General features: G+C 39.8%; 1 long non-coding RNA gene across 3 annotated transcripts in view; it reads right to left on the bottom strand.

Moving 5' to 3' along the window:
* LOC123480617 (uncharacterized) overlaps window positions 1-20,576 on the bottom strand; it is a 79,656-nt gene that overhangs the window by 57,899 nt on the left and 1,181 nt on the right. For 2 of the 3 annotated variants that reach the window (XR_008425213.2, XR_006656701.3), the window contains exon 2: window positions 15,971-16,063. This is a non-coding gene — a long non-coding RNA (uncharacterized lncRNA). The remainder of the gene's footprint in view (window positions 1-15,970; window positions 16,064-20,576) is intronic. The other variant, XR_006656702.2, reaches the window with a different exon arrangement.

Here is a 20,576-nt window from a genome sequence, read left to right as displayed (position 1 = left end):
CCGTGCCTATCAGAGCGAGGGAGAAGTGGTTGGAGGCAGCAGCTGCAAGGAAATTGCTAGCACAGCCAGAATGATGTAGGAGATCAAGAAAAGACACTTCTCCATACTTAAAAAGTGTTCAGTGGCTCCAACGGGAAACCAAGCCTAGGGTGGACCAAGACTTCAAGTGTAGGGCAAGAAGCTTTCCAGTTGTACATGTGAAGGAAGTGAGGAATCCATGAAAAGTTTGAAAAAGAGATAGAACAATGATTCTCCAAGTATGTCTGAGTTGCCTTAGGCCCTTCAGTAAAGGATCCCTAGGAAATGAGACATAGGGAGCAATGAAAATTCATAATCTGTACATGCAGTACTGCTGGCCACTGATACTCTGTGGGGGGAAAAAAAAGGGAATGAAATGTTGCTCAATCTGTTTCTCAATGAGATATTATCATCTTTATTATTATTTCCACCAAGTTGACACTTTATCTACCAAGCTGATATTTCAAGTAAGGCTTTCTCAGTTGAAATGGCTTCCTATCTTCTTCTACCAGATTCTGAAAATATATGGATGACCCAGAGAATGTGTATTTGAAATTCCAAGGGGTTTTCTAGGTAAAATCTACTCTGCCATCTTTTAAAACAAATGAGTTTGGTTGCACAAATACATTCATGTCGTACCATTTCTAAAAGAAATGCATTTAAGCTCCATAGATCATATTTGGGTTTTTATTCCAATATTAGATGTTATTGTAAATCACAGAAAGAGTAGAGGTAAAAAAGCTTGAGCTATTGTTTCACATTGCGGGAAATGTTATTTTGTTCTAATTCTAGTTTAATTGAAATTATTTATGAAGGTAAACAGATTTACGTTGCAGGTAAATACAGGGGAATGTTTTAAGATATAGAGAGGAGGAAACACATTTTTCTCAATCAGTCTATCGAGCAAGATCTTTGGCAAGTCTTGCGGAAAAAATAAATAGTAACGTTCTGTTTTTCAGAGACCAGTTACCCAGGCCTGTCTTCTTTCTCCTACTATTGCTGATCAGAGTCAGAGAGAGAAGCTGGGTGAGTACGGAGCTTCCCAGGTCCTTTCCTGTCCTCGCTTCTGATATGTTTGCATTTTAAGCTTTACCTCCATTCAAGGGTATTTCTTTCAGGAAGAGCTATTTTATGTGGCATAATGTTAAATCTCAGCACCCATTAAGCAACATTCTCCTCCTCTTATGGGCAAGGCCAGCTCTGCAAACCCAGGAATAAGTGATATAAAAGGAAAGAAGCAAAACAGAAAATTTACATGCAGTTAAGGACCCAAAGTCCAAATGGCTGGTTTTGATTAACATGGACTCTTTCCCTAATGCTTATTCATTTGTTCATTTATTGGATTTCAAAACTGCACCCTATGCCCTCCAGTCTCGGCAAACAAAGACATAATTTAAAATACCACAACACAAATGTGCTATTTATTACTGTATAAAAGAGCCATTATTACAGTGACTTATTTCTTTTTCTTCAGGAAACCAGCTCTTTTCAAGTTATTTACCATGCTGTCAATTATTACCATCATTAATAATGATAATGATAATCACTGAGAAGTAGCAATGCGTGGAGGGATAAACGGAGCACAGAGCTCGGCACGGGCCCAACCCACTGGAACAATGGCGATCTTGTTTCACCCCAGATTTCACAAAGTGAGGGTGGCCGATACCAGGAAAGTCTATACCCAGTAGGCCGCCCTCATCTCCTTAGTTTCAAAGCTCCCCTTTTGCAACCCCCTGTGCATATAGGGGGTGTGAATTCACTGTCGCCCTTTTATTCGGGACCTAGTGCATGTGCACCCCAGTCCTTGCAGCTCTTCAGGCGCCACCAATTGCCAGATTCCCCCCAGCTGAGAGGGACTGGGTGTTAAGAGTTCCACTGGATATGCTATTAGTGGAATATGTTATCGAGTCACAAGACAACATGCCAGTCTGGCACTAGTCTGCAAACTGGAAGTGCATGGGGGAAACACAGACACCCTGTCTGACGATGAATAGCTAAGCTGTGAAACCTACTGACTGGCTACCTACTACAAATCAGCCTGTCAAAAACAATTGCACTGTATGAGATGAAGCATCACTTGTTCCTCTGTCTGTCTGTCTGTCTATCTATTCGCATGCATGTGCCTCCTTTGGCTTCATAAATGCATGCGTAAGTATATAAGGGGAGAAAATAATAACCAAAATTCTTGGCGGGTATCTTGCCTGGATTAATGTGTTCTGATAACATTCTGAATATAAATCTTTAAGTGAAGCATTACGGGCAAGGGTAGAAATTGGATAATAGCTCTTTTCTAAGGAGTAATCTCTGGAATAATTTATTCTCACTATTTTCATGGATGTCCAGAATGAAATATGGCATTTGTTTTTATCATATTATAGAATTCGACTTAATACAAACTTAAAGGTACACCCATCCCCACAAATGCTAATGCTTTTCATTCTAAGATGCTGAGGCTTAATTTTAACCATGAGAAATATGGCTATGGAAGAAAAATAGCAGCCTTTCTTATTTTCTTCCTGCCACCCCCCTTGGCTCAGCCATCTGTGGAACGGGGATCAGAAAGGAAACCAGGCAACGTGGGGAAGGAAGCACCGGTGGCATGTACCCTGGTTGGTGACATTTCTGTTTCATGGGCCTGTTTCCTATTTATCCCACATCTTGGCCATCTAGGGATGAGTCACAGGGGAATCAGATAGAAGTGGATCTCCATTCAGACACAGACCCACACACCTAAACAGACACACACACACCTAAAACACAAGCTTTTCTGAAAGCGACAAGTAGAGACCATTTAACAAGAAGGAAGGTGAATACTCGTCTTTTGGCCCTAATTTCTGCCCAGTCATTTGCTTCTTAATACCTTTCTTTTCATTCTGGATAGAGGTACTGGATAGAGACCCTGACACTGTACACAAATACACAAATATTATATATGGATACAGAATGCATGTACACATGCTGAAGATTAACTTCTGCCCTTGGAAAAACAGATATTATTCTTAGATCCAAATACAGACTTGGCTGTTGTATAATTATCTCAGCAGGAGTTATCTGTGTGTATCAAAGGGTGAAATTTGATCTAGGCTAATTAAGTTTGTTTTCCTTTTATCACTTAGACGTGTAGAGTAGTATTTCCAAAATACATTTATCATCTTTTAAGGAAATAATTTTTTCTTACATATACTTATAACTTAAAAGTGCTGTGGGTAAGGACTTAGTTGTGAATGACTGTTAATTTTTGCTTCACTGGGAGTTATAGACCAACATCAGATTATTTCTTACAGAGATGTTTTCCTTCACTTTTTAGAAGAGGGGGAAAGTAGAAGGAACATTGAGCTTTTTGTTTAAATGACCTGAGATGTGTGCCTTTAAACTTCCAATTACAGAGCACAGATTTGCTGCTGAACCTTCTGTAAGCCTATCAGTTAAAAGCCTGTGTGGTTTCATGACATGTCACCTCCAGCCTCTGATTAGCAAATTGCAGGCCAAGCTAAAACACTTAAGCAATGCTGCTGCGTGTCTCATTTTGGAGGACTAGATCATTACAGTTTAGTAATTTAGATAAATCTTTTCAGTCTGTACTTCTTCCCTCCGTAGAAACCTGTTGCAGAGAGAAAGCACTCAGGGCAAAATTAACACTGCATTTTCCTTGTGAGGAAATGCCGAAAAATTGCATTGATAGAATTTAAGAGGGGTTTATTGCATTCACTATCTGAAATTACCTTTTTCATTTACTCATTAGGGGTTGCCTCCTCCTCTAAAATGTAAGCTCTGTGGGAGATCCTAGACCTCCTCTGTCTAGAGAACTGCTACATCTCCAGATCATTGCTCAGAGCTCAGCAAATATTTGTTGAATGCAGAATTTGTTTATTCGTCCATTCCTCAAATATCGCAGATGAGAAAAATAAGTCCCCTGCCTTTAAGAGGTTCATAGTCTTTTAGAGGAGACACAACCACTAAAACAACTACAAAGCAAGACATGAGACTAGGGAAAGGAAGGAGATACTAGATACTACCATTAAAAATATAAGCTACATATTATCTTCATGTACCATAAATATGCTATGATGCAAACACAGACATATTTGCTATATTACCCCCCACACAGATCAGTTGTTCATTTAACAAATATTCATTAAGTACTTAGGTGATGCTGCCATCCTTATATTTGGAGCCATGCCAGAGCTTGAAGCTGCAGTCCAAGCGCAGAGGCAGCTTAGAGTCAAAGGCAAGCTCAGGTAAAGTCAGGGGTGGTGCATGCATTAGGAGGCCTCTATAGGCAATCTAGTCACTCGTTGGGGTAGGCAACTAGCACTGGAATATTTGAAGTCAGGAGGGTAAAGTTCAATAAGTTCCGTAAGTTCTCAGTTTTTTCATCAAATGGAAAGGCTATGATGTTTGAGGCTATTCAGGGATGCCCACGAAGTCAGGTAGGAGATAATTCATCCCTCTTCCCCTTGTTGTCTCCCAATTTCGGACTCCTATTTTTCCGGACAGAATCAGGACTTGGCCCAGAGCCCTGGCATGAGAATGTCTTCAAATGTTCTCACTGCAGCCACCCCTGGCTTAAGGACGTATGGGACCAGGGACAAAGGACTGGGGGCCCTTTAGATAATGAGCCACCTGGTGCTAGGACAAGTCATCTCTATTTATTATGTGCAAATTTATTAGCACAGAAATTAAATTACATCTGTGACTTTGAACTCTGAACGATGACTCAATGCATACTTGAAACAGTCGCTTTGTTGTTTCGTAGCTAATAACAATAATAATAGCTAATGTTTATTAAGCAATGATAATATGCCAGGGCTTCATTGTAGATATTTTCCCTTGACTAACTTATTTATTATTCATAAACACCTTATATGGTGGCTACTATTACTATCCCATTACAGATAAGGAAACAGGCCCAGAGAGGTTGAGTAATTTGCCCAAAATTGTAACCAAAACACAGGTTTGGCTGCCAGCCGCAAAGAAAGCCAAACTCATGAGACGTGCTGGTGCAAAAAGGAACAGGTTTATTCAGGTTCTGTGACCTGGGAGAATGGTAGACTCCTGTCTCAAAGACCATCCCCACTTCCTGCTCAAGCCTGTGGTTCTTATAGGGATAGGGAGGGGAGGGCTTTTTTTCCTATCCAATTATTTTGCTAGCTTTTGGAGCCCTCTGGGCCCTGTCCATTCATCTTTCCAGCTTTGTGCATGCTCAGTGTAAGAACCTCCCCCTGTGCCATCTTGGCCAATGGGGGAGACTCCAGTGCTCCCTGACTGTCTATTGCAGTGGGGAGGGGGTTCCTGCAGGACCTGCCATCAGGAAGCCTGGAGATGCTGCAGCCCTCAGCCCACCTTCCAATGATGGACACCACCTGCACTTCCAGGGAAGCTGGCTGCAGCCCTCAGGGTACCCCCTACCCCAGACCCTGGATGCCCATGTCCTCTGTGTAGCTCTCCTACATGGCCCCGCTGAAGTGGCCAGCCAGGCCCACACTCTGACTAATAGCTGCTTACGGTAACAAAATCACACAACTCATAAAAGGTAGGGTGAGAGCCTAGACAGCTGGCTTCAGAGGCAGCAAACCCCTACCCACTGATAATTGCTATCATTTACTGAATGCCAGCTATGTTCAAGGGGCTGTCTCTACATTTTTCTCTCTGCAAGTCTGCTTCTTCCAGCTACATTGCAAGGTATGCTTTATTTTCCTCATTTTGCAGAGCAAGACACTTATGCATAGCCCCATATATTCTGAAATCAGGTGTGAACCCTATCTATCTGTCTGTCTGTCTGTCTGTCTGTCTTAAAGGCCTCTGCTCTGCCCACTGCCTGGAGCTTTCTGTGTGACCCTCCTTTCCACAGAACTCAATTAGCAAATTACCTCACTCTAGCTTTTTCTATTCTTGCTTCATTTAGTTTTTCCTGGTAAAAAATAGCAACAAGTTCTAACTGGGTGTTGATTAGCAGGTTCTGTGTTCCTTTCTGAGAGTGAAAATCTTTCATATTCACATACTACTATGTATCTTTCCAATAATGTTCCTTCTCATGCCCTCATTTGACATCACAACAACCATGAGCTATAAAAGATGGATATTAATGTCCTTTATTTCTGAAATGAATAAACCTTATGAGAGAGTAAATAACATGCCCAAGAGGCTTGCACCTGGTCTTGCTCTGCTTTCATTTACTTGCCTTTGTTTCTACTTTGTGTAAACATCCTGAAGCAAAGCTTGAGAGGTAGGAGAATCAGACCAAAAAAGTGAAATCTGCTTCTCATCTTAGAGAGACCATATGGATTTCTATAATAATTTCTCTACCTGCAATAAAAATATCTAAAAAGAAATCAGAGAATTTCATTTAAATACAGAGGGCTGAACACAAGTATTTGCCATTGCTTTTTCTTGAAATTCTATAAAAATGACAAAAAATGCATAAACAGAGCATAAATCCACAATAACAAAGATAATGAAAGAGATATCCATCTACGAGGCCTGACACCTGAATAGCAGAAGCCTAGGAAGAGAGAACAGACAGAGAGGGGTTACAAAAAAAAATTCAAAATTTTTATCCAGAAGTGAAAGATATAAAATTTCAGATATCAATGAATGCCCTGCTCAACAGATGAAAAAACCCAAAGAGTCATTTTTATGAAATTTCAGAATACTAGAAATAAAGAAAATATCCAAAAAGTATCCAAGAGGAAAAAAAAACAGGTGACATAATAGGATGGAGAATCTGGCCCTGGTTGGTGTGGCTCAGTTGGTTGGAGTGTCATCCCATAACTGAAAGATTGTGGGTTCATTCTCAGTCAGGGCACATACCTAGGTTGCAGGTTCAATCCCCAGTCCAGGTGCATATAGGGGATAACCAATTGATGTTCCTCTCTCCCATCGATATTTCCCTCTCTCCCCTCCTCTGTCTCTAAAAAAGCAATGAAAAAATGTCCTTGGGTGAAGATTAAAAATAAAGGACTGAGAATCTGACTGGCATAACATTTCTCAATAGTAACATTAAAAACTAGAATGGATCAATGCCTTTAAAAAGTCTAGAGGGAAAAGAAAAACTCTGGGGTAAATTTTTTTCCAATCTTGAATTTTAAGCTGATACGAATTATCAATCAAGTATGATGTTAGAACAAAGATGATGTCAGATATGCATCTCAAAAATATTTACTGCCAATGTGTCCTTTCTCAAGGAGCTACTAGAGAACATGCCTTACTGGAACAAGGGAATAAACCAAGAAAGAAGACATAGGATGGGAACAAGGAAGTAGGAGAACTGACACATTCAAAAGTGAAGGGAATCCCCAGGATGATGATACAGGATTGTTCAGGAAGACACTTGTGTATCAGGACCAGACAGCAACCAACACAGACTGGAACAACGGGAAACAGAGGGTTCCAGAAGCATGCCTCCAAGACAAAGATAAAAATGACAGACACACAGATGTTTGACTGTAATGAGATGCAGTTAACACTTAGAAGTTTGAGAATGAATTAGGGACATACAAAATTAAGCAAAGGAAAAATAATTCAGTGAAAAGTTTAAAATATTTAAAATGCTATGTAACTACAATATACTATATGAAGCTGCCTTGAAAAATATTAATATGCTGATAACAGTATAAACACTGAGTACTGAATGAATAAAATTATGGCAGAATATATTCAAAGAATGGGTGAAGGGAAGTGGGAGTTGTGTATATATACGAGTGTGTGTGTGTGTGTGTGTGTATGGACTTCTCATTTTGACAGTAAAATAAATAGATCATACTTAAAACAAGAAAATAATAGCACAATGTTTTTTTTCTGAATATGAAGGTATATGCTGGAGGAAGCAGATAAAAGAGTGGAAAATAGTTGCTTCAAGGGAATGGAAATCAGGTTGAAGAGGAAGATGGTTCAGAGAACATAGTTCTCCTTAGAAACTATAACAGAAATGGTGTTACCTAGTATTTTTCCCTTTCTTCTTGGTAATGAAATACCAATTCAGGACAGCATATGCCCAGGGCTGTAAGCCATGTTTTTCAGTCACTCTTGCACCTAGATGTGGTGGTATGACTTCATTGTGGACGGTGGGATGTAAGCAGAAGTTGTCGGGAATGAAATGCCTTTTGTCTTTCCTTTTTTTCTTTCTAGTGCCTGGAATGCAAATGTAAATGACTGAAGCTTATTGTGACTAAGGACAGAGAAGGAGAAAGCTAGAAGCAGCTTACATTTCTGTTAACTTCAGAAAGTGCCAAACAAGCTCTGGACTATGTAGTACTAAACAGCCTTTACTACAAGAGAACCCACCTTATATAATGAATACACTGTTAGTTTGGGTTTCTGTTAAATGTAACTGAGATTTCATTCTAACTAATACATATACCTTAAATGTCCATATGGATTGTTAAACTATATATGTGTGACTTGGATAAAAATTAGTTTTGAAAAAAAAGGAAGGTCAGAAAAGAAGAGAAGAATGGCCACGCATGTTCACTTGATAAATGATGCTCTCCCTTCACGGGCCTCATTGCAAAGGCATGTCTGAGATGAAGAGTACACTGAATGGAACTCATGGCAGATGAGAAGTTGCACAAAACAGATTAGTGATTCAAAAATACAGTAAAAAAAGCTACCCAAAAAATACACAGAGTAAAAGGAAATTTTAAAAATGAAGAGAACCTCAGTATGCAGTGGAATACCTTAAGAAGCCTAATATCTATGAAATTTGAGTCCCTAAAGGGGATGTGGGGGAAGGAACAAATGGACAGAATAAAAAATATTTAAAGAAATAATAGCTGAAAACTCTCCATATGTGCTGAAACTTATAAATCCAAATATATAAAAAGCTAAACAAATACCAAGCACAAGACATACCAATAACATTGCTCAAAGCCAATGATAAAGAGAAATATTCAAATCAGAGAAAAAAGACATGTTAGGTACAGAAGAACAATAAGGATTACAGCGGATTTCTTATAGGAAACAATGGAAGTGAGAAGACACTGGAATAACATCTGTAAAGTATAGGGGAAAAATCCAACTGTTAATCTAGAAGTCTACATGTGGGAAAAAAGTAATAAAGCCAAAATAAAAAATGTTTGTTTACATACAACTGCGGCAAAAATTCATCAGAGACAGACCTGGACATTAAGAGATGTTAAGGAAGTCCTTTAGGCAGAAGGAAAGTGATAACAGATGGAAATATGTATCTACACAAAGGAACAAGAAGAACTAGAACTGGCAATTAAATGGATAGATATATTAAAATACTTTTCCTTTATGGTTAAGAACAAAGCAAGAACATACATTCTTATGACTTCTACTCAAACTAGTCCCAGAAGTTCCAGTTCATAAATAACACAAGAAAAAAAAATGCATCTGGCTTTAAAATGAAAAAGTAAAACTAATTTTATTTGCAAACAACACAATTGTCAATGTAGAAAATTGGATGAAATCTACAAAAAAGCTAATAAGCTAATAAGTGATTTTAGTAAGGTTGTAGAATGAATGCATGATAATATGCAAAATAATTGTTTGTATTTCTATATGCCAGTGACAACCAGAATTTAGCATCAAAATCTAAATAGCATCAAAAATCTAACATACTTAGGCATAAATCTGACAAAGTTGTGCCAGACATGTACACAGAAAATTAACATTGCTGAGAGAAAGAAGAACTAAATAAACTAAGCATGACTCAATATTGTTAAGATGTTAGCATTCCCCAAATTAATCTATAGATTCAATGATATCTCAGTCAAACTCCCAGCAATGATTTTTGGAGAAAGACAAATTGATTCTAAAATTTATATGACATTGAAAAGGGCCTAGAATAGCCAAACAACTTTGAAAAAGAAGAACAAAATTTGATAAGTAACACTAACCAATTTCAAGGTTTATTATAAAGCTACATATACCTTATAATCAACACAGTGTTATACTGGAGTAAAGATAGACAAAGGAATTAACAGGACAAAATGGTGATTCCAGAAAGAGATCCACATACACATGAGCAACTGATTTTTTTTACAATGTTGCAAAGGCAATGCTGTAGAGAAACAACAGTCTTTTCCATAAATGGTGGTAGAACAATTGAATATCCACTTAAAAAAACCCTTTAATCCATACCTTTTACCATATAAAAAATTAACTTAGAATATATCATAAACCTAAGTGTAAAACCTAAAACTATAAAATGTCCAGAAGAAAACATGAGAAAGTTTTTGTGACTGGTTTCAGATTCCTAATTTTGGAGTTCCCCTGCTATAATGAAAAGCCCTTTTGCACACACAGGGTGACAGCTGGCTTTCATAACATCATCCTGAAGGGGAGGGTGGGATGTAAGCAACCTATGCAGTTATAATAACTCTGCCTCTGATCCAGAAACCTCATGTTTGCTCTCAGGAATATAAGGTCAGAGGCACAGTTCTACCCCACTCCAGTGCCCTATCACTCCCATGGGCTTTTCCACCACTTATCTTCTTATGATGCCCAAATTTACATTCCAGTCTAGACTTCCTTGGTTTTCAGACTGCAACTTTCCACTAGCCCTGTAATACATGCACTTAGATGCCTCACTGGCATCTCGAACTCAATGTGTCTAAAGTGGCACTTAATACCCTGTCCTACACGTCAGCCTGTTCTTCTAGGGAGGCACCATCTCCGCCTAGTCACCGAGGCCAGAAACCTAGTAATCACCAAACACGTGTGACAGTACAGGAGAAGCAAGATTCACATGTAATTTCAATGTTTGTAGCCGCAATGCCTGAGAGTGGTTTATTAACTGGAAAACGTCCAGGAAAGGAACATTATATTCAGGAAGGAAGATGCTGAGATTGTGGACATGTTGATTTCAGGGTGCTGGCAGGGCATCCAGGTGGAGATTTCTAACAGTCAGTTGGAAATGACACTGTACATGACAGATTGCTGATCTCGGTTACAGAAATGAAAGCTCAAGAGCTTTTCTGAAAAGTTTAAGCTGTGGTTTGACAGGAATCATACTGTTTCTAAGAGTGAAAACACTCAGAAGCATTCGGGTGTGGAGGACAGACCACAGGGAGGAAGAGAGAGAAGCACTTGGAGGAGGAGGAGTGGCATTCGGAGTGCGTTTTCCTGGCCCGTTACAGGACAGGCAGCACAGGTTGGAATTTATGTGTCAGGGCCTTTACTAGAGAGCTCTTGGATATACGACTTCTTCTTCTCTGCCTGACAAAATCTCTTCCCTCTCTTACCCTATTTTTTTCTAGCCTGGAAGTGCCTGCATGGGGAAAGGCAGCGTGCGGAAGGGGGGCCTGGCTGTAGGTTTTTCACTCCACTGTGTTCGAGAGGCAGGAGGTAGGGAACAGGTTAGCAGGCAAAGTCCTAAGGCTCTGGCTACCCTTTCTGATTTGTGCTGCAGAGCTGACAGCCCGCCTGAAAGAGGCTGAAGGGATGTGTGTTCGGCATTTATGTCTGGAATTTACTCCTTTGGCTCTGTAAGATGTGACACTGCATAATGGCCATGAAGGAGTGATTCTGATCCTGTAACTATCTTGGCAAAAGGTCCAGAAAAACATATGGGCCTAATCTCCGGGACATTTGTAGAAGCCTCTTCCCTTAGGGATTGTCTTTGCAGGCTTTCTTTCACTCCTGAGGCTTATGGCTCTCACCTTAGCTTTATTCTCTTTTTACTTCAGAGATAAAAGTTAAATTTTATCCAATTTGAAAAACTAAAAGTATTAATGTGAGAGCAGGTCATCATTATGGCACATGTCAGCCCCTCCCCTCTGAGGCAGGGCACAAACAGGGCTCTGGGCGTTGCTCAGACCAGGCGAGTGAGGTCTGGGTGGGTCCAGGCACATGTGTGAAAGTAGGGATTTTCCATCCTGGGATCTAGCGTCTTCACTTATAAATTTACAAAGAGGTGGCCCAGACAGAAGAAAAAATCTTCCTAGGAATGATAACTTGCTTCAATAGCATTCTGCAACAAACTGTTCTTTTTAATGAATTTGAGGAATTATGCATTAATCTTTGGAACAGATTTCAATCTATATACAACTTTATTTTAAAATACTTGAGATAATACACTAAATCCAGCTAAATTTCCCCTAAGTTTCTGTGTGTGTTTGGGAAGTACCGCTTATTCAAGTTACGTTTTATTCGTGGCCTTCGTTTAATCCTGATCCTTGCTTGTTTCTTTCCTTGAAGAACCTGACTACTGTGATGATCAAAACGAAACCCTGAGAAAATACCAAAGCCCAGACCTCGGTCCATGGAAATTTACTGTGCTTTGCCCCTGAAGTTGCCTTTTAAAACTAGCTCCCAGAAGAATGCCAGTGAAGGGGTCTGCCAGGACCTCTTTATTCGTTTACCAGTGTTTTCTGAATGCTCTTAGAGAACATTCTTTGGGGTTGTTCTACTGGGAAAAGGAGAGAAGAGACTGTGACTGTGGAGGAAGTGGTTTCCTGGGGTAGGAGGTCTTCTTTGCTTAGACCTAAGTGATTTTCCCCTAAGGAAGCTCTCAGAATCACCTTGCTAAACAATTGCTTGGCTGATGGCCAGACTGAAAGGGATAAGTTTTTTTAAAATTTCAGTGGTCACTACACTATCAAAGTCTAAGCAGATGACTGTCCTTTGAACCCTGGTTATAAGAAAAATAAGTAATCACACACTCTTCTGTGTTCTGACACATTATGGTTATAGGTGAAGGCAGTCTTATAAATCTGATGACATGGAATATTATTCAGCCCTAAAAAGAAGAAAATCCTGTTATCTGCGACAACAGGGATGAACCCTGAGGGCATTATGCTGAGTGCAATAAGGCACTCAGAGAAAGACAACCACTGCGTGGTACCACTTATATGCGGAATTGAAGTTTTAAAAAAATCGAACTCATACAGACAGAGTGGAAAAGTGATAGTGAGCGTCTAGGGAGTGGGGGTTTTAGGGAGAGGCTGGAAGAAGAGTACACACTTTCAGTTATAAAATGAATCAGTCTGAGCATCCAATGTAGAACATGGTGGCCATAGTTGATAACACTGTATTGTGTAAGTGAAATTTGCTAAGAGAATAGAACTTAAATGTTCCCCCAGAGAAGGTAAGTATGTGAGGTAATGGGCATGTTAATTAACTTGATGCTGTGATTATTTTACAGTATATACATGTATCAAATCATCATGTTGTATGCTTTAAATGTCTTATCATTTCATTTGGTAATTGTACTTCAATAAAGCTGAAAATGTTTCTTAAAAAGAAAAGAAAATACAGGGAGAATGTCCACCTTTGCTTTCAATATCACAGAGACTACTTTTTTATAAAATTATTAGCTAGTCTGTGATTACAGGTGAAATTAAGAGTCTCTTGTACCAGAGTGTTACCATTCTAGCAGCAGCGACTGACTGTTAAAAAATATTCTTTCTACCAATACCCATAAAGAACAGAGTACCTGGACCAGTGTCTGTAGCCTAGTAAGGACTAGTGAAAGGATGGGAATAAATGGAAGGAAATTGAGGGAGAAGAGATGGAAGGAAGTTGAGAGAGAAGAAACGGAAGGAACAAACAGGAAGGAGGGAGGGAGGTTGCCAATGCCCAGTTTTTCAAGATAGTCAGGTTCTCCAGGAAGATGCTGAATGGAAATCATAAAAATAAAGGGTAAGCCATAGCTAGAGCAATAAATTTTATGAAATGTTAATTGGGTTTACTCTCAGAACTCTTCCTTTTATTATCATGTTTAACACCAAACACTAAAAAATTAATCAGGAAATTCCATCTGGCCAACAATTTTAATTTATGAAATTCCTTTTGCTTCAGAAGATTAAAAGCAATCCTCTGAGCAAATTGAGCATCCTAAGAGAGCCCCGAACAGCGCCGAACAAAGGCTCTAGAGTGTCGTTTCCTTTTAGATTGTAACATCTTTGACTCACTTGCCATCTATAAATAAACTAATACTTTACAGAAATGGCTCTACAAAAAGCAGCATCATGCTAGAATTCAATACAAAAGGCTATTTTTAAAAAGTGTTTTGATTTAAAAAAATTAATTACAAGCCCCAGATAACACAAGAGTTAGTTATAACTTGACTTACTGTAGGTTTTATGTTGCTTAACAACTCTTTAAAACAGTTTTTCTACTTCTGTGCTTTATTTCAAACGCAAGTCAATGTTAATTGAAGATTTTGTTGTTCATGGCTGCCCTGTTCTGTAGTGGGGAAAAGGAAATCACTAATATTCTGAAATCAGCAATAAATGTTATTTACCTTTAAAAATGCACACTTGGATTTTAGAAATTTGTGATTTCCCTAGGTATAATACAAGAAGTTACCTGACCCCAAAATGAATCTTTGAAACAAAAGCCCTCCACTTAAGAACATATAAAAAAGAAAACCAAGGGTAGTTTGGGGGCAATGTTTATCTTGGCAGAAAGGCATGTTCAACTGTTAAATCTATGAAAAAGTAACATTATGAAATAATGAAAACTTCAGGCCTAGATACGTTACCATAGGAAGCTCATTAGATATTAATGAAAGAGAAGGGAGCAAGGCTTCAGTCGGGAAATGATAGCTTCCCAGATGTCCTATGTATGGGATAGCCTCATCCTTGGCCAAACAGACTCTAATCCCCAGCAGCTTTCCAATCTCTCTGGGGAACAACTGGCCCCTTCCCACAGATTACGGGGAGAGGAAGGGGTAGCGAGGGCAAATTCCTTTGCTGGTGTGTGTTCAGTAGAAGCCAAAATGGCACAGGGGGAGGTCCTTCTACTATGAGGCATGTGCAGTAGGAGCTAAAATGGTACCAAGGGGAGGAGTCTAGCCTGGGAAAAAGATTGGATTGGACAAGCGCATGGACCCAGAAGATCCAGAAAAGGGATTGGATAAGGGGAGAGCCCAGCACAAGCCCATGGAGAATTAGGAAGACTTGTTAGTGTGAAAGAGTACCCCTCCCCAAACCCAAGGAGATGTAATGCAAGTTTAACAAACGCCAGAGGCTCATTTGTTTGGCACTCTCTCTCTCTGTAGCAGCTGCATGGGTCCAAGCACAGGGCCAGCTGTGGCCCAGGCACTGTCAGGCCTCGGCAGCATATATGAGCAGATGGGAAAATGAGACACACAGAAATTCCGCATCTTTGGGCCCTGGCCTGTGGGCCTGTGGGTCTGTGGCCCCAGAGGCTGAACTTCTCCTGCGGTGAGATGGAGCTGAGACACCTGGTCAGGGATGAGACACTGGGCACCTGAGGGCAGTCCTTTGCTTTCACTCCAGTGCATCTTGCCACAATTGCACATACTCTTCCTATGCATGAGTCCCTGAGATGCTTTTCTCAGGACCCCAGGGAAGAATCCTGTTTCCACTGGCAGCAGATATATTTGTCCAGTTGAACTTGTTAGTTGATTTTATATCAGGGGATAACAGAGAAGATATCTTGATGTAGATGAGACTTACGTGAAACCACATGCCTGGGTAATATTATAACTTTTATCTTACATCAAAAGGCACAGATAGTATGATGAGGTTGTAGTATTTGGCAATTTTAGGTCTCAGAAAGCGAACGTTAACTGCTCTTTCGAGAGTATGTGGTTTAAAAATAAAGGAAGCCAAGCCGATCATTTCTGCTTCTTCCTTAATTAACAAAGATTAAGTGCTAGGTCTTGCCTGATTTTAGCTCTAGAAAAATAGCCTTTGGTTGGTTTTCTCCTAAGAACCCCTTTGAGGAGCAGCCCTTAGTTATAGACAGAGCTGGAGACAGAACAGGACCTCAGACGCAGGACTCTTGTAACAGAAGCTAATTTATTTTCCATAATTTGGCCTGTCTTACCACATTATATTCCAGACAGAGTAAAAATGACCATTTCCAAGCTTGCTGTTTCTTGACAACTGAAAAGAAATAACAGCATTTTTTTGAAAGAAGAATAAACACAATATTTGATTCAATGGTACCACAGAAATGCAACAGAAAACACACTCAGTTGTATTTTTCAACTCCATGGCTGACAACGTTAACTTACGCAGTACGAGCGCAGCTCACAGGATCCACCGCACGACAGAACCAATGCGAAGGGATATTACCACTCTGAGATAAGTTACACCTCGGATCTCTGCTGGGTAAAGAGAACACAAGGGCATAAGGATAAGTCTAGTAGACATTTCTAGAAGAGATAATAAACAATCTAGGCCAACGGCAAAATACACTCTGCCTTCCTTGGGAAAGTGAGCTACTATTCCAGTAAACAGAATTTCTATAAGGGAGGTTGTTACATAGCAGCTAATGTCCTCTTACCATAGATCCCAAGAGAAAGGTGCCAGGCATCTGAAATGTTCACTGGTCTAGAGAGCTAAGCAAGACACACATTTTCTTTCCTAAATTCAAGAGTCTTCATTTTGACATCTGCTAAGGACACTAAACTCTGAGAGATCGTGAAATGTCAAACTGACCCTCATAAATTGTGAGAACATTTCATGAGATGATGTGAGTTTGGGTGTGGCAAATAGAAGGCATTGCACTTATTTAATAAATCTATATAAAATTTTTAAAGTTATGGGCTCTGAATCATTGCAAAATGTTTGCCAGAGACACTGTACAAGTGTACTATAGCTACCAAAATAAAGATAACAGATTTAGAGAATGAACACAGATAGAATGTTAGGCTAGATGGGCCCTTATTTGCTAGAATGGCATTTTATATAATCTTACTTTCTCTTGCCTTTTGAAAAGCCTGGTATCCAGTCCCATTCTTAACATCATTTCTTTTCATTTTTACTACATGTGAGATGAGTGAAAATGTCTTTTTGTAGCAAAACTGGTCTAAGTGTGAAATCAACATCAACTTGAAATCACTGTTGGGTCAAGCTGTCAAATTTCATTGAATTAGACTCTAGAGTCAGACTCCAAGGAGACATGAATAATGCCTGTGCTGGTCTTTCCCTCTCAAATTAGTATTCATGAGTCACTGGGAACGTTTTTCTGTCTTGATCTTTGCATTTATCTCAGTAGTTGTATCGTTTGATTGCTGATGTGTTGGAACGGAGCTGCTTGATTTTAATTCAATCTGGCACCTCTTCATGGAGCACTAAATTTTCTCTCAATGGCCACATGTTAAATGATGGTGAGCCCTGGAGGCTCTTCCACCAGTGAGATTTCAGCCTTTATTGCTTTGTGCAGCCCATCCATCCTTGGTTCAAGGGCAGCCTAGATACAGAGATCCCAGTTCAGAGACTCACCTGTGACGACAAGGATTACCTGGCAGGATGTGTAAGAGAAGCCTTTCTGTTACCCTGGTGGGTCCTGATACATTTTCCCTTCACGTAACAAGTAGGTGCTCACTCACAGAGGGAAAAGCGTCATCAAAGCCCATGTGTCTTGGTGGTGTGGTTCTTTAATGTCTGACTTTGGCTCCTCAAAATCTTTAGACTTACCATTTGACATACAAAAATTGCATCTGTTTTGAAACCTAAAGGCTCTTGATCATTATTTGTGTACTATTCTGAAATAGGATACTGCTTAGAAGTGTGTGTGTATATATGTACAAGCTCCTTAGCTTTCAAGACCAAATACCCAATTCCCAAACACAAAGATTAGAGCTTCCTAGTGCATAGGAGATATCTGACCATTGCTATAAACACAGCTAATGGGGACACAGAGCCTAACATATTCTACAACTCATTCCTTCTGACTGAGGAGTACCTGCTTTCAAGTAAGTGGTGAGTCATGGGGCTGGGGAGAAGCAGAACTTCTTTCTTACACATAATTCTGGTTTGCTTCCAGGACTAGCCAGATTTCTAGAAAAGAAAAGACCTGGGGAAACAGCAAAGCATCCCTTAAGACCAGACTGAAGAAGGCAGGACATGGAGAGATTACAGTGCATGGGCTGGGCCAACCTAATAGCAGCAACATGCTGGCCTCATCTTCCCCAAACAGCACTTCATCTCTACAAAGACGTCGGCCAGGTGCTCTACTCCCTGCCTTGGAAAGGAAGAGAAAGTTATAGATTTTTTTTTCTTTTTGCTTCAAAGCTGTCTTTAGAGAAAGCAATTGTTCCCCCCACATCAGTATTTTATCAGAATCAAGACTTAATGGTAAAATAAAAGGAAATGAATGCTGTTCTCTCAGTTGCCCAGCATGCACATGTTCCCTGACTTTTTCTTCCCATAACGACACTTAGCTGGGTCTTAAACTGTGGTTTTTCTGAGAAGAGACTTTATGTTTTTAGAGTGCTTTTTCAAAAACAGGGCTTCTTCTAGTGCCACTGTTCTTCCAACATGGGAATTTTTGCTGTCAATTTTTCTTGTATGTACATCATCGTAAGTGGCTTCTTCCTCTTTTTAAAGAGAATTTATACTGACCCAGCTACCCTCACTCCCTCCCCACATGGCATAAAACGTCAAGACGGTAGGCTGGATGCTACAGCCATAGAATAGATAGAAACTAACAGTCCCACAAAGGGACCAAACTCACAACTGTGTAAAGAAATACTAAGAAAAGCATTCACAACCAGCTCTGTTAGACTGCAAGGGGCACTTTGTTTATTAGTCTGCTGTAAGGCTTTAAAGCATCGCCTTTGTTTCCAAAGGACAAAAGTAGTTTATCAAAGAACTCTAGTAGTTCTCTAGAGCTCAAAGAACTCTTAAGGTTAATACAACTTTAAGATTCAAAGTTGTATACAAACAGAGTTTTAGACACACTATCATGATACATCATTAAAATAAACAATTGAAACAATCTCCTTTTAATTTTATTTGAAATTTTAATGTTTCCTATAAAATTGTTTACTTCATTTAAAAAATTGTAACTTAGAACCACTTGTATCATTCCCTCACACTGTACCCAGGTTACTGAAGATGTTATAAACCCTAAAATACCATGTTTCACATCCTACCCCCATTCCAAACCAGTGAAAGGATGAGAAAGGGAGTGATTACAATTAAACACAACTTAGACTTGAGGGGAAATGATTTGTGTTCAGAAATCAACGTGTTCATATAGATACCTGGGGATTTTAAGTCAAATGCAGAGGCAAGCCAGTGCATTCCGACTCTGACATTCAAAGACTCTCCGAAGAATACTAAACAAAACCAAGCATGATCTTTTAGACATACTTCCTAACCACTGCTGTTTATAAATAACAACTGGAAATTCAGCCGTGGTTTACATCTCTTTTTAAAAAACTTGCTCTGAATTTCTTTGTATTATGTCAATTATATGAATAAAATAAGAGCCGAGAAACTCACCCTAAGAAAATGTTTTTGCTGGAAACCCTGTCCTGCTACCTTCTGAGCTCCTTGAAAATGAAAATCTCTGCATCTTCCAGATGACAGCCACCTTTTCGGTGGAACCAAAATAGCTCTCTCAGGTAGAAAGCTGTCTGTCAGTCAGAATTCTGACAGATATCAGATATGACATGCAGGAGGAAGGCAAGAAACAGTCCCATGGTAGGAGGCTCAGTGGCTGGTAAAGGAGCAAGACAAGGAGGGGCAACCTGGAAAACAGCGTACTCCTAGACACTAGGAAAGCACGAGGAAACCAATGGGCATTTCTGGAAATGACAGATAACCGAGGGGGAGAAGGGAGCCACTAACTCGTGGGATTGGGAAAGGGCTGTGCAGTATACCTTGAGCTGAAAGGTTTCCATTTGTGAAAAGAATCGAATACACTCACATGCATAGGATTTTCTCTCCCTCTAGTGGTGGGGTGGGAGTCTTTGAAGTGATACACTATCACTGCATTCTACTGCTTCATAAGCAAAGATGCATTTCCACTAGAGCACATTTTGCCCATAAAATTAGGATTTTCTTTAGGTGTGCTCATGTCTCTTATGGGGGTTTTCAGAAACACCCCTAACTCTTCTTGTTAGTAAGTGCATCGCTTCCTAAGTATGCTGATTACCAGTGGTAAGGTAGCAAGGCTCTCCCTTCCTTTTTGGCTAAAGGGTGTCCGTGCTCACTTCCGAGATACAGGAACCCTCCCTCTCCTCTGATGTCCTATCAGAGGTGGAACTCTCCTGACCCCAAGTCTGGGCCAGGAAAATGTGGAGCTAAATGAGCAAGCTCACCCAGAGCAAAGCTGGGAAATATGGAAACTCGGAGGAGAGAAACTGTGAAAGGATCGAAAGAGTGAGCTGCACATGACAGAAAGGGCCATGGAGATCAATTTGGGAACAAATCTCCACCTCTACTTTGCAGTCTCTGTCATGTCTCTCATTTCCAGTTTTGGTCATGTGAAAATACTTCTGGTATAGCAATTTGAATCAATGATAGAGGGTGAAAAAATAAAATGGATAGAAAAAGTAAATAATGGCAATTTTAAGGAGAGTAACTGAAACTGGCTCCATGAAGGAATTAAATTGCATAGAATCGTAACTGTATAGGAGTATTAATGGGGGTAGATTGTATGGTACAGCTAATTAATAGGTTATTTATTAATCAATAACTGCACATCAGTGTGGAGCATGCAGATTATGCAGCTTTTTCCCCTGTTCCATACTTTTAGGCATCACAGATGCCTACTTGACTTCTCTTGTATGTCTCCAAGGCAACCAAACTCATATTTTTCTGCAAATGCTTTTCTTTTCTAGTGCCCTTATGTCAGTGAATAACTCCATCACTCATCCGGTGTTA

The sequence above is a fragment of the Desmodus rotundus genome, chromosome 9, assembly GCF_022682495.2.
Source record: "Desmodus rotundus isolate HL8 chromosome 9, HLdesRot8A.1, whole genome shotgun sequence".
NCBI lineage: Eukaryota > Metazoa > Chordata > Mammalia > Chiroptera > Phyllostomidae > Desmodus > Desmodus rotundus.
This window is presented reverse-complemented; position numbering and strand designations above follow the sequence as displayed.